This window comes from Sciurus carolinensis, chromosome 4, assembly GCF_902686445.1.
Source record: "Sciurus carolinensis chromosome 4, mSciCar1.2, whole genome shotgun sequence".
Classification (NCBI taxonomy): Eukaryota; Metazoa; Chordata; class Mammalia; order Rodentia; family Sciuridae; genus Sciurus; species Sciurus carolinensis.
The window spans coordinates 24,483,413-24,496,085 of NC_062216.1; positions in this window are offsets into that span (position 1 = coordinate 24,483,413).

The following is a 12,673-nucleotide window of genomic DNA, read 5'->3' on the forward strand; positions in this document are numbered from 1 at the left end:
TGTATATTGTCTCATATGTATTTATTTTTTCAGTACCGGGGGTTGAGTTCAGGTGCCTTTGAACACTGAGTTGAGCCCTAACCCTTTTACATAATTTTATTTTTGTAGCAGTAGATGGACAGCATGCCTTTATTTTATTTGTTATATTTTTATGTGGTGCTAAGGATCAAACCCAGTGCCTCACACCTGCTAAGCAAGCCCTCTGCCACTGAACTACAGCCCCAGCCCCTTTTTTAGTTTTTAAACAGCATCTCCCTAATTTGTTGAGGCTGACCTTGAACTTGTGATCCTCCTGCCCCAGCCTCTGAAGTGACTGGGAATGCAGACATGGGCCCTGAGCCCAGCTGTGCATCAGCTCATTTAGTCCTCACCGCACCCTGTGAAGTGAATCAAACTTTACCCACTTTTCAGAAGAGAAAACAAGTGTGACCCAGATTCCACAATCTTAGCTCTTTCTGGTGCACATTTCCTCTGTGACAGCTCTATGGTTGGGTTAGCTTTCCCTAAATTTGTTGTGAAGATTGAAAATGAACAACATCCTCATTTGATAGTTGGTAACACAGAAGAACAAGGAATCATATGCATCTTCAAAATGAAATAGCCACTTGCCGTCACTATCAATTCATCCAGATGACCAAGAAACTCACCTTCCTTATATATAAAATCATATTCATGTTTAGGAAATGTCTTTGAATTTGGACTTTTGTTAACTTGACTCCTGAGGTCTTTGTTTCCTCATGGCAGTTATTTCCAAATTTATGAATTAATAATCTGTTCAATGTGGGCCTGTGCCTAAGCAATTACAGAAATGTGCTTCTTGGTCTCTGGTGAAAACCCTTACCTTCCTGTGACGTGCTCACTGTATCTTCCTGAAAAGAGAGAGAAGACATGTCTCACCCATGCCCTGATTGCCTCTGCATTAATGGAAGTGCTGAATTATTTTAAGCAACTATCTGGGACTATAAATTTTGGTTTAACTCCTATCTGTAACTCTTAACTGACAATACTATTTAGAAATTGATGGAAACTGGAGATCCAAAGATGCCACAGAGATTTAAAGAATACAGACAAACTTCACAGAAAGACCAGATTCTATGATGTCTCTTTTTTACCCTCTTAATGGGTAGCCATCTTTGATTCATCTTTGATTCTCATTAATGACAATTTGACTCCTGCTCTGTGATCCAAAGGCTTCCTATGGGACTTATGTTTATACCTGCTATAAATTCCTTTCCTTTTAATTAAGTCACTTTCAGACCTTCAGAAATGCACCTTCTCAAAATGCTCTGCGTAGCATATTGCATTAGTCCGGGATTGTACTTTCTATCTGCAGAATTCATAAAGTTTGTAACTACTTGTTTAAAATCACCAGAATGAAGTGAAGTGGTGGAGCACTTTCCTAACATGAGGGTCCCTGGGTTTCATCCCCAACACTAAAAAAACAAGACCAAAACTTGCCAGAATTCTAATGACTGGCATAAAAATATTAGTTGTCAAAGAAAAAATTAATAGAATTAATTTAATCACAACATAAACATTTCTGTTGAAAAAATGAAAGAACAGAAAAAAGAATGTGAAAAACAAAACAGATCCAAAGCCCTGTAATCCTTTCTAAAGTTTGGTAAATATTCTCCCTACATATTTTTTTGAACATGACAAAACTTTGTACATAAAAGAGGCCATAATTTTTTTTTTAACTTACATGTGTCTCTATTTTTTCATAGACATCTTCTTTGTAACAATACATGAAGATGTGTTTTATACATGTGAAAGCTGCATAACATTCCATCGTAAGTATGTATAATGATGGGAAATCTGGTTGTTTCTTTCCTCTCTCTTTTTTAATTTGATACCAGGGTTTGAACCTAGGGACACTTAACCGCTGAGACACATCCCCAGCCCTTTTTATATTTTATTTAGAGACAGAGTCTTGCTGAGTTGTTTAGGGCCTTGCTAAATTGCTGGGGGTGGCTTTCAACTTGAATCTTTTAGATAAATTTCCAGAAGTTGAATGATGGGTCAAAGGATATACTCATTAACATTTTTAATATTTAGTGTTAACTTGCCCTCTGGAAATTTTATGCTAGTTTTTGTTCTGAGGTTGCCTATTTCCTTTCTCTCTCTCTCTTTCTCATGCTAGGAATTCAACCCAGGGTTTTGTGCATGTTTAGAAAGTGATCTGTGACTGAGCTCCTTCCTACTCACTCTGTAGCATTTGATGTTAATACATTTTTGTCAAACAAATTGGTAAAAATTGATAACTCAGTTTTGTTTTCCTTGGCATTGCTTTGATCATTGTCAAAGTTGAGCATATTTTCCTTTGTTTAAGGTCTATACTTCTATGAATTGTCTTTGTATTCCTTTCCTATTGCTTTATCTTTTTCTTATTTATTCTAAAATCTCTTTAAATATTATAGTCTTTAATCCATTGCTATATATATGTTATAAGTATTTCCTCCATATTGTTGTTTGTTCACTTTGTTATTGAAATATGGTCATGTTTACATTTAATTTTTAATACATCTGGAATTTATTTTGGTGTACTATAGGAGTCTATCCTATTTCACTCCCAAGTGGTTCAATTTTCCAAGCATGATTTATTGAATAATTCATGGTGTTGGATTGACTGTAGTAATGGCCAGTTTGCTTACTCTCCTTGTATCGTGTCCTTTGGTAGTGCCCTTCCCCCCACTGTACAAGTCAATTTTCTGTTGCTAATAACACAGTATCACAGACTGGATAAGTTAGAAAGAAAAGGAATTTATCTGGGCTCAGGGTTCTGGAGTTGCAGTGTCAAGGGGCTACATCTGTTGATGACCTTCTTGCTGGCAGAGTCCCAAGACAGCCAAGAGGGGTATCACATGGAGATAGGTTTAGATATGAAGTGTCCCCCAAAAGTTCATGTGTTAGACAATAGAAGAATTTTCAGAGATGAAATGATTAGATTATGAGAATGTAACCCAATCAGTGAAATAATCCACTGATATTAATTAACTGGGTTGTAACCGTAGGCAGGTAGGGTGTGCCTGGAGGAGACAAGTCCTGGGAGCATGCTTTGGGGGTTTATATTTTGTCCCTGCTGAGAAGAGTTCTCTTTTTGCTTCCTGATTGCTATGTCCTGAGCTGCTTTCCTCCACCATGCCCTTCTGCTATGATTTACCTTGGGCCCAGAGCAATAGATGCACCATGGACTGAGACCTCTGAAACCATAAACCCCAAATAAACATTTCCTCTACCTTGTTCTTGTCATATCTTGGTCACAGCAACAAAAAAGCTGACTAAAACACACTGGTATTCAATCACAGGATTGTATTCCCTGGTAACTTTATTAATCCTAACTACCTCCCAAGGACCCTGAATACCATAGTTTAAGTTTTCACTCTTTTTTTTTTTTTTTTTTTTTATGTAGTCTTTCTCTGTTACCCAGGCTGATCTCAAACTCCTGGGTTCAAATGACCTTTCTGCCTTTGCCTTTTTAGTACTGGGACTGCAGGCATGTGGCCCTGGGCCCAACTACTTTCCTCTTAATACCTCACAATGGGGATTAATTCTCAACACAGGAAGCCTTGTAAGGTACCATTCAACCATATCCAAAATAGAGTTACCACTGACCCTGAGCTTGGGTATATGACTCATGTTGGTCAATGGAACAGTTGCTACGATGCAGTAGACATACTTTGGAGCGTGCCCATTTGCTGTGCTTACAATTTGGGTGCTAAATAAATAGGCTCAGGTTGGCTTGCTGGATAATAAGAGACAGGTGGGTTTATCTCTAGTGTATCTCCCAATCATGACACACAGCAAAGATCATTCAAAATAAATCAACTCCAGTTGATTGAGTAGCTGACTATAGACATATGAAAGCTCAGCTAAGATCAGCCAGGCATGGAGACTTCAGATTCCCCAGTTTACCCTTGCCCAATTGTCATATCACAAAATCATGAACCAAATAAATGCCTCTTATTTCAGCCCTCTGAATTAAGATAACTGGTCCATCATATTCCCTGCATTGTTTTGAATGCCATATTTATCAATATCAAATTCCAATAATACTCATTTACATGTATTTCTTTCTGGGTTCCTCATTCTGTTTTTCTGATATCTTTTTCTCTGCTAACTTCATACTTGTAAAATTAAAATTATTGTAGCTTTGCAACATGTTTTACTATTTTGTAGGTCAATCCTTACCTCGTCCCTCCTCACCACCATACTATGACTATTTTCTGCTTTTCAGAAATAACTTGTCAAATTCTCCTAAAAGCCTTTTTGGGTTTTCATTCTGAAATGCAATACATTTTGGAATATTCTGAATTTGTAGTACAGAAATTTGACAAGTTTCTTCACCTACTCTTCAGCCTTTCAGCAGTATCTGACATTTTTTTCTTATAAAGTTTTCACACAAATTCTGATGTTTATTATCTATTTTGTATGTCAGAATTCAACATTAGGATAGCCATTAGGAGGTTCATATTAACATCTTTGTTACCCCAAATTATGTAACAATTATGCAATCATAGGGCCAATCTAAGTCTTCACTGCCACCAGGAAGAGCAGACTTTCTTCGCATTGCTGATAGTTTCCTTTGCTGAGAGAGAGCTTTTTAGTTTGAATCTATCCCAGTTGTTGATTCTTGCTTTTATTTCTTGTGCTATGGGAGTCCTGTTGAGGAAGTCTGGTCCTAAGCCGACATGTTGAAGATCTGGACCTACTTTTTCTTCTATAAGATATAGGGTCTCTGGTCTGATTCCGAGGTCCTTAATCCATTTTGAGTTGAATTTTGTGCAGGGTGAGAGATATGGGTTTAGTTTCATTCTGTTGCATATGGATTTCCAATTTTCCCAGCACTATTTGTTGAAGAGGCTATCTTTTCTCCATTGCATATTTTTGACACCTTTGTCTAGTATGAGAAAATTATATTTATTTGGGTTTGTGTCCATGTCCTCTATTCTGTACCATTGATCTACCTGTCTATTTTGGTACCAATACCATGCCGTTTTTGTTACTATTGCTTTGTAGTATAGTTGAAGTTCTGGTATTGCAATACCCCCTGCTTCATTTTTCCTGCGAAGGATTGCTTTAGTTATTCTGGGTTTCTTATTCTTCCAGATGGATTTCATGATTGCTTGTTCTATTTCTGTAAGGTACGTCATTGGGATTTTAATTGGAATTGCATTGAATCTGTATAGCACTATTGGTAGTATGGCCATTTTGACAATATTAATTCTGCCTATCCAGGAACATGGGAGATCTTTCCATCTTCTAAGGTGTTCTTTAATTTCTTTCTTTAGTGTTCTGTAGTTCTCATTGTAGAGGTCTTTCATCTCTTTTGTGAGATTGATTCCCAAGTATTTTATTTTTTTCGGGGCTATTGTGAATGGGGTAGTTTTCCTAACTTCTCTTTCTGAAGATTCATCACTTATGTATAAAAATGCATTAGATTTATGAGCATTGATCTTATATCCCGCTACTTTACTAAATTCACTTATGAGTTCTAAGAGTTTTCTGGTGGAATTTCCTGGTTCCTCTAAGTATATAATCATATCATCAGCAAATAGGGATAGTTTGAGTTCTTCTTTTCCTATTCATATCCCTTTAAGTTCTTTGGTCTGTCTAATTGCTCTGGCTAGAGTTTCAAGGACAATATTGAATAGGAGTGGTGAAAGAGGGCATCCCTGCCTTGTTCCAGATTTTAGGGGGAATGCTTTCAGTTTTTCACCATTTAGAATGATATTAGCCATGGGCTTAGCGTAGATGGCCTTTACAATGTTAAGGAACGTTCCCACTATCCCTATTTTTTCTAGTGTTTTGAGCATGAAGGGGTGCTGTATTTTATCAAATGCTTTTTCTGCATCTATTGAAATAATCATGTGATTCTTGACTTTAAGTCTGTTGATATGGTGAATTACATTTATTCATTTCCTGATGTTGAACCAACCTTGCATCCCTGGGATGAAACCCACTTGATCATGGTGCACTATCTTTTTAATATGTTTTTGTATGCGATTTGCTAAAATTTTGTTCAGAATTTTCGTGTCGATGTTCATTAAGGATATTGGTCTGAAATTTTCTTTCCTCGATGTGTCTCTGTCTAGTTTAGGTATCAGGGTGATATTGGCTTCATAGAATGAGTTTGGGAGAGTTTCCTCCTCTTCTATTTCATGGAATACTTTGAAAAGTATTAGAATGAGCTCTTCTTTAAAGGTTTTGTAGAAGTCGGCTGAGAAACCATCAGGTCCTGGACTTTTCTTCGTTGGTAGGCTTTTGATGACTTCTATTTCATTACTTGAAATTGGTCTATTTAAATTGTGTATGTCTTCCTCGTTTAGTTTAGGCAATTCATATGTCTCTAGAAACCTGTTGATGTTTTCGAAATTTTCTATTTTGTTGGAGTATAGATTTTCAAAATAGCTTCTAATTATGTTTTGTATTTCAATCGTGTCTGTTGTGATATTTCCTTGTTCATTCCGAATTTTGGTGATTGGGTTTTCTCTCGTCTTCTCTTTGTTAGTGTGGCTAAAGGTTTATCAATTTTGTTTATTTTTTCAAAGAACCAACTATTTATTTTGTCAATTTTTTGTATTGTTTCTTTTGTTTCAGTTTTGTTGATTTCAGCTCTGAGTTTAACTGTCTTCTACTACTTTTGGTGTTGGTCTGTTCTTCTTTTTCTAGGGCTTTGAGCTGTAGTGTTAGGTCGTTTATTTGTTGAGTTTTACTTCTCTTATTGAATGCGCTCCTTGAAATAAATTTTCCTCTATGTACTGCTTTCATAGTGTCCCAGAGATTTTGATATGATATGATTTGTTCTCATTTACCTCTAAGAATTTTTTAATTTCCTTCCTAATATCTTCTGTTATCCATTCATCATATAATAGCATGTTGTTTAATCTCCAGGTGTTGGAATAATTTCTGTTTTTTACGCTTTCATTTATTTCTAATTTCAATCCATTATGATCTGATAAAATTCACGGAAGTGTCTCTATCTTCTTGTATTTGCTAACATTAGCTTTGTGGCATAATATATGGTCTATTTTAGAGAAGGATCCATGCGCTGCTGAGAGGAAAGTGTATTCACTCTTCGTTGGATGGTATATTCTATAAATGTCTGTTAAGTCTAAATTATTGATTGTGTTATTGAGTTCTATGGTTTCTTTGTTCAATTTTTATTTGGAAGATCTGTCCAATGGTGAGAGAGGCATGTTAAAATCACCTAGTATTATTGTATTATGGTCTATTTGGTGTCTGAGATTGAGAAGGATTTGTTTGACATACATGGGTGAGCTACTGTTTGGGGCATAGATATTTATGATTGTTATGTCTTGCTGATTTATGGTTCCCTTAAGCAGTATGAAATGTCCTTCTTTATCCCTTCTGACTAACTTTGGCTTGAAGTCCACATTATCTGAAATGAGGATGGATACTCCAGCTTTTTTGCTGGGTCCATGTGCATGGTATGTTTTTTCCTATCCTTTCACCTTTAGTCTATGGGTATCTCTTTCTATGAGATGAGTCTCTTGCAGGCAACATATTGTTGGATCTTTCTTTTTTATCCATTCTGCCAGTCTATGTCTTTTGATTGATGCATTCAGGCCATTAATATTCAGGGTTATTATTGAGATATGATTTGTATTCCTGGTCATTTGGTTCATTTTGTTCATTTATTTGTTTATTTTTGACACGACTTGGTTCCTCTTTATTTGAGAGTTCCTTTAGGATAGCTCCTCCCTTTGCTGATTTGCTTCTTTGTTTTTCATCTCTTCCTCATGGAATATTTTGCTGAGAATGTTCTGTAATGCTGGCTTTCTTTTTGTATATTCTTTTAGCTTATGTTTATCATGGAAGGATTTTATTTCATCGTCAAATCTGAAGGTAAGTTTTGCTGGGTATAAGATTCTTGGTTGGCATCCATTTTCTTTTAGGGCTTGAAAAATGTTATTCCAGGCCCTTCTAGCTTTTAAGGTCTGGATTGAAAAATCTGCTGATATCCGTATTGGTTTCCCCCTGAATGTAATTTGGTTGTTTTCTCTCACAGCCTTTAAAATTCTGTCTTTATTTTGTATGTTAGGTATTTTCATTATAATGTGCCTTGGTGTGGGTCTGTTTTAATTTTGTGTATTTGGAGTCCTATAAGCCTCTTGAACTTGATTTTCCATTTCATTCTTCAGATTTGGGAAATTTTCTGAAATTATTTCATTGAATAGATTATTCATTCCTTTGGTTTGTTTCTGTAAGCCTTCCTCAATCCCAATAATTCTCAAATTTGGCCTTTTCATGATATCCCATAGTTCTTGGAGATTCTGTTCATGATTTCTTACCATCTTCTCTGTTTGTTCGACTTTGTTTTCAAGGTTAAATATTTTGTCTTCAATATCTGAGGTTCTGTCTTCCAGGTGTTCTATCCTATTGGTTGTGCTTTCTATGGAGTTCTTAATTTGGTTTATTGTTTCCTTCATTTCAAGGATTTCTGTTTGGTTTTTTTTCAATATCTCTAACTCTTTATTGAAATGGTCTTTTGCTTCCTGTATTTGCTCTTTTAACTGTCAATTGGTGCGTTCATTCAATGCCTGCATTTGCTCTTTCATTTCATTGTTTGCTTCCCTTATCATGTTAATTATGTACATTCTGAACTCCCTTTCTGACATTTCTTCTGCCATGCTATCATTGGATTTTATTGATGTAACATCCAGATTTGTTTGAGGCATTTTCTTCCCTTGTTTTCTCATGTTGTTCAGGAATCAGTGGACTGCTGAGATGTTGCAGATTTCCTCTATTGACTTATAATGTCCCTGAAGATTACTAGTGTATCCCCTCTTATCCTTCAGTAGCCTGAAGTCTTGGAGGAAGTTGATAATGCAGTGCTCCAGAAGGAAGCTGCCTCTCTAGGGGTGGTGGTCTTCAGGTGGGGTATATTCCCTGCTAGTGGGCAGAGGTGCCTCTACTTGTTGACCAATGGTCATCCAAAGAGGAACTAGGCTGCGGGCTGAGGCAAGGCCTGTTTGGGCCTGTGTCTCTGGTTTTACCGTCCTTGTGGCAAAACCTCACCCAGCCGGGAAGACTTACCCGGTGGGGAGGTCTCGCTGGTCATTTCCCCTCCTAGAGGTTCCCCTCAATCCACAACTACTGCCTGGGCAGGGCAGCCTTTCCAGGCAACGTTCCCAGGGGACCGGACCTACCTCCTGGGCCTGGGAGCTCTGCCCTTCGCAGACGAGTCTCCTTAGGTTTCCCCTCCTCAGAGAAGCTGCCTGCAGTCTTGGAACCTTCGCTCTGCCCCTCAGCTTGTCTCTGTGTAGCTCTTTCACCAAAAGGCTCCTAGATCCCTGGACTGTGCTTTGCACCTAATCGCCTGGCTATGCGACCCCTCCTCTGTGCAGCCACCTGGAGCCTCGTACATATGCTCCGAGCCCCAGTTACCTGCCGCCCGCCTCTTCCTCCAGGCAGCTACCCGGTGTTCTGTGTGGGCGCTTGGAGACCAAGCAACTCACTGCGCACCTCCACCTCCTCAGGATGGCCCCCCACCCCCCGTTGTTGAGGAGGTTGCTGAGTCCAAACAGCTCGCCGCCCAGCTCTTCCTCTGGCAGCCGCCAGAGCCCCGGCAGGTTGCTCCGAAACCAAGCGTTGTGCTGCGCGGCCTCCTCTGCAAAGTTCCCCGCTGTCCGTGTTCACTGCTCCAGCGGGGAGAAGGGTATGTTGCTGCCTGGGCAGGGCAGCCTTCCCAGGCAACGTTCCCAGGGGCCCGGACCTACCTCCTGGGCCTGGGAGCCTCACCGTTCGCAGACGAGTCTCCTTAGGCTGCCTCTTCTCAGAGAATCTGCCCACAGTTCTGGAACCTTCGCTCCACCCCTCAGCTTGTCTCTGCAGCTCTTCCACCGAAAAGCCGCCTAGGACCTGGGACCCTGTTCTGCACCTAATCGCCTGCCTATGCGGCCCCTCCTCTGGGCAGCCGCTGAAGCCTGGCGGGTTACTCTGAAACCAAGCGCTGTGCTGTGCGGCCTCCTCTGCAAAGTTCCCAGTAGTCTGTGTTTACCGCTCCAGCGGTGGGAGGGGTGTCTCGCTGGGCAACTCTACTTCACAAAGTTCGCTGTGTTCCGGGGCTACTGCCCCATCCAGGACGTCTCCCCAATGGGAGAGACTCACCCGGCGGCTTTGAGTTGGTCCCAAGTCCCTCACTATCTCCTCTTTTGAATCCTGAGTCCTGGAGCAACATGAAATGCAGCCGCCCTCCAGTCTACCATCTTGAAAACCATTTTATTATTCTTTATGGCTGAGTAATATTCCATTGTATATATATACCACAGTTTCTTTATCCATTCATCAATTGAGGGACATCTAAGTTGGTTCCACAATTTGGCTATTGTGAATTGAGCAGCTATGAACACTGATGTGGCTGCATCACTGTACTATGCTGATTTTAAGTCCTTTGGGTATAGACCAAGGAGTGGGACAGCTGGGTCAAATGACGGTTCCATTCCAAGTTTTCTAAGGAATCTCCATACTGCTTTCCAGAGTGGCTGCACTAATTTGCAACCCCACCAGCAATGTATGAGTGTACCTTTCCTCCACATCCTTGCCAACACTTATTGTTGCTTGTATTCTTGATAATCGCCATTCTAATTGGGGCAAGATGAAATCTTAGGGTAGTTTTGATTTGCATTTCTCTTATTACTAGAGATGTTGAACATTTTTTTATATATCTGTTGATTGCTTGTAGATATTCTTCTGTGAAGTGTCTGTTCATTTCCTTAGCCCATTTGTTGATTGGGTTATTTGTACTCTTGATGTCGAGTTTTTTGAGTTGTTTATGTATTCTGGAAATTAGTGCTCTATCTGAAGTATGAGTGGCAAAATTTTTCCCCCCCTCTGTAGGATCTCTCTTCACAATACTGATAGTTTCCTTTGCTGAGAGAAAGAGTTTTAGTTTGAATCTATCCCAGTTATTGATTCTTGCTTTTATTTCTTGTGCTATGGGAGTCCTGTTAAGGAAGTCTGATCCTAAGCCAACAAGTTGAAGATTTGGACCTACTTTTTCTTCTGTAAGATGCAGGATCTCTGGTCTGATTCCAAGGTCCTTGATCCATTTTGAGTTGAATTTTGTGCAGGGTGAGAGATATGGGTTTAGTTTCATTCTGTTGCATATGGATTTCCAGTTTTCCCAGCACCATTTGTTGAAGAGGCTATCTTTTCTCCATTGCATGTTTTTGGTGCCTTTGTCTGGTATGAGAAAACTGTATTTATAGGGTTTGTGTCTGATTAATCCTCAGAAAGAGAAGTTAGGGAAACTACCCCATTCACAATAGCCTAAAAAAAAATACTTGGGAATCAATCTAACAAAAGAAGTAAAAGACCTCTGCAATGAGAACTACAGAACACTAAAGAAAGAAATTAAAGAAAACCTTAGAAGATGGGAAGATCTCCCATCTTCTTGGATAGGCAGAATTAATATTGTCAAAATTATCAAACTACCAAAAATGCTATACAGGTTCAATGCAATTCCAATTAAAATCCCAATGATGTTGCTCACAGAAATAGTGCAAGCAATCATGAAATTCACCTGGAAGAATAAAAACCCAGAATAGATAAAGCAATCCTTGGCAGAAAGAGTGAAGCAGGGGGTATCGCAATACCAGATCTTCAACTCTACTGCAAAGCAATAGTAATAAAAACGGCATGGTATTGGTACCAAAATAGAAAGGTGGATCAATGGTACAGAATAGAGGGCACAGAGAACCCAGAATTTAAGCCCAGAATTTGTATTCCCTTTTGTCTGGAGATATTTTCTGATCAAGAAGAGATTACCTTCTCATATTTCTATTTCATTATTTGTGTCTTTTTTCCGAATGCTCATTCAAACTTTGAGAGAGACATGTTAAAATCTCTAACTACAATGTTGGGTATGTCACAATCTTCATTCCGCCAGTTTTTCAATTAAATACAGTATCATTTGGTGCAAAAAAAGTTTATTGATCTTTTGCTACTTTGGTGTAAATATAACTCTTATCAATAACAATCACTTTATTTTTAAGTTTTTTAAGACTTTAATTTTTTCATACATGTATGTAGGGTAATAATGTCTGTCTCATTCTATTGTCCTTCCCGTCCCCACTGCCCCAGCCCTCCACTCATGCCCCTCCGCATAATCCAAATTTCCTTCATTCTTCACTATCCACCCCTCACTATAGATCAGCATCAGTTTATCAGAGAAAACATTTAGCCTTTGGTTTTTTTGAGTTTGGCTTGCTTCACTTAGCATGATATTCTCTAGTTCCACCCATTTACCTGCAAATGCCATAATTTCATTTTCTTTAAGACTGAGTAATATTCCATTGTGTATATGTACCACATTTTCTTTATCTATTCATCTGTTGAAGGGCATCTAGGTTGGTTGCACAGTGTAGCTATTGTGAATTGAGCTGCTATAAACATTGATGTGACTGCATCACTATAGTATGCTGATCTTAAGTTCTTTGGATATAAACCAAGGAGTGGGATAGCTGGGTTAAATGGTGATTCCATTACAAGTTTTCTTAGGAATCCCCATTCTGCTTTGCATATTGGTTGCACCAATCTGCAGTCCCACCAGCAATGAATGAGTGTACCTTTTTCCTCACATCCTTGCCAACACTTATTATTGCTTGTATTCTTGATAATTGCCACTCTGACAGGAGTGAGATGAAATCTT